Source organism: Copadichromis virginalis, linkage group LG6 (assembly GCF_057382275.1).
Source record: "Copadichromis virginalis isolate Kocher_CV1m ecotype Utaka linkage group LG6, C_Virginalis_male_GT1.1, whole genome shotgun sequence".
Taxonomy (NCBI): domain Eukaryota; kingdom Metazoa; phylum Chordata; class Actinopteri; order Cichliformes; family Cichlidae; genus Copadichromis; species Copadichromis virginalis.
The window spans coordinates 37,164,063-37,166,864 of NC_140623.1; positions in this window are offsets into that span (position 1 = coordinate 37,164,063).

A 2,802-nucleotide genomic window follows, 5' to 3' on the forward strand; every position below is an offset into this window, starting at 1 on the left:
GAAAATGTTTCAATAATATAAAAAGAGTACTTTGTAAAGGTCTGCTGTTGTCGTGTGTAACAAACAAATGTGTGCAGAATATCCTGGGAAAGATGATGCTCTTGGACTCCAGGTAAGCTTCTAGACACTTCTGTAGCTCATTAAAAGAGCATTTTCCACTAAACAGTCGCCAACAGATCTGTTTGGGATATCAACAAGGCATGTGTGCTGTCTCAATATATTCACTTGCATAAATGCATATGTTTTCATGTTTCTTTCTCTTTCAGCATTAACATGCCTATGCCTAATTTCTATGCATTCTGTTTGGTAAAATACCACACTGTGTGGCTGCTTTAAGGTCATTGGGTATCTTATTAACTTTAGCCACAATCTCTTTCCAGGACTTCCCAACCTTGAGAAACATATTTGACTCAGCAGGCAGTTGCCTCTTGATGTCTTCAGCCAAAAAGATACCTAGGTATAACCAGTTTCTTTGGCATGTGAGCCAATCATCCTGGAGAGAAGGTAATAAAGGATGGAAAATAAGAAATAGATAAGAAATAGATTGGAACAGAAGACAGTGGGGACAATGTGAGCAGACAGAAAATTAAGAATGTATTGGAAATTAATAAAAAGACAGAACACTGTTACCACAGAACTGTTCCATTACATCAACTACTGAACTCAGTGAACTTTGAAAATGGATATATTTTGCAATTTTGTTTTTTTTCTGTAGCCACTAGGGAGAGCTGCTGTTTAGCATTTAAGGGTAGAGTCAATGTGAATCAAAGCACATCTGCATTTAAAAAGTATACAAGCCTTTACTACTAAGACAAGAATCACTTAGAGCCAAATTAAAGATCAATCTATTCTTTTTTTTATAGCCTTTACCAATGTTTGGTTAAAGAGGATCAGCTGTCTTAGCAATTTGTCCACCCTCTGCTTGATGCGAACTACAAAGCATGAAGATGCTACTGCACACGCACAGATAATGCTGTCATCCAGGAGTACTTTCACACAAAAACAAACACAGAGGCACGAAGGATACGCAATTACAAATCTGAAACAATGCTGCTGTTTTACAATAGCCTGCATAAGAGTGCTACGCATTACAACCTGGACATCCTCTGTGCTTCCCAAGATAAGGATATCTTTGGAGGTACCATGAGACAGCATAGTAAACACGTGTGTTACTCATTAGAAGTGCTTCATCAACATGGGGTAACTATAGGGCATTTCTTGAATACCTTTTTGTATCCATGTATATTCTCCTATAAACATTAATTTTCTGAAAGAAAGCTGGCGTGTCTGATAGAGTGCTAAATGTGACTCCGCAGCCAAAACAGCTCTGTTTAGTAGAATGCAGGAAGAAATAGCCAACCTGCCTATGTATGCACCACTAAAGTTATTACCATGAACCTATCTGCCAAGTAGGTTATGTTTCTGGTAGCATTTTAGTGAATTCTGATAAAACCTTGCAGGGGCATAGTGTAGTCATGTTAACAGTCCATTAAAATTTGGCTTACAAAATTTCATCTGGGATTAATAAAGTATTTTGTTTCTGATTCAACCACCAAGGTCTTCAAGGTTAATTCATTGAGTTACTCATTGGAAATTGACAAAAAGCTGTATAACCTAGAACAGCTACGCATGTTTCTTTTTCAGCTATTTATTTATGAGTGACTTATGTATGTATTTATATATATGTATATATTGTACTATTCTTAGTTAGTGTATTGTCTGTCTTGTCTTAATGTTGGTTTATAATGGAGCACTGTAACAAAAAATAATTTCCCCCAGGGATCAATAAAGTATTCTGATTCTGAAACTACGATTCTGTGTTGTGTATTGTCAACATAAAGAAAATGATTTGTAATGTAATGACCACTTAAAACTATCCTTAAAATTAAAAATTTGTATTGCAACATTTACAAAATGATGATTGGTATATGTGGATTCTAAGTATCACATTATAGTTTGCATCCAGACCTCTGATCTCACTTTAACATTTCATATCTGCCCTTCTTCCAAGTTGACCCCAAAATGTGTTAGATCTTTTAAAAAAAAGTATTTTCAAGAGAACGAGATATCTAGTTACTTAGAAATTTACTTTATATATTATAATAAGTTTAACTTATTTATGTCCAGTTACTTACAAATTAATAACTATTATCCATGACCTACTTGTACATGTCTATCTGTCAGGCTACTCTTATCCGATTTTTAATGCACTACAAAAATGTTAAAGTATTTTTAAAAAGAACAAAGAAAACAAAATGAATATATAAAATTTTTAATACTAATCCCTTAAAAGTAAATACTGCCCAGAGTGAGCTGACTTGGCAGAAGTTTCCTCTCTCAGAGTGCGTCTTGTTTGTTTTATTGGTTATGTTAACTGTGCCCTTGCTGTGTTTTACACCAAAGGTTTCTGAGATCAAGAAACATTTGAGTGGCTTTGATTCATATGTGGGTGCAAAACAGAATATTTAACAGATAAATGTAAATGCAACTTCTACTACAGTTTATATAATATTTGTATAATTACTGATATGAAGTCCACACACTTTTGAGATAATGTATTAGGTTATCTTTTCCCCCTCATCTATATGTTGCTGAGAAGGAATTAGAATTTGTATTTCATCTGTAAAATTGCCCTAAGGAGTTGTCATTTAATATCTGCAGATGCAATTATAATAGTGACTTGTGAGCCCATGAAGACAATTTGGGACTGGACATTTCATTCAATCAATCAGTAATCTTTGTCGGTATATTAATTTCTCACAGCTAATTATTAATAAATCCGCCACACCCACACAAAAAAGA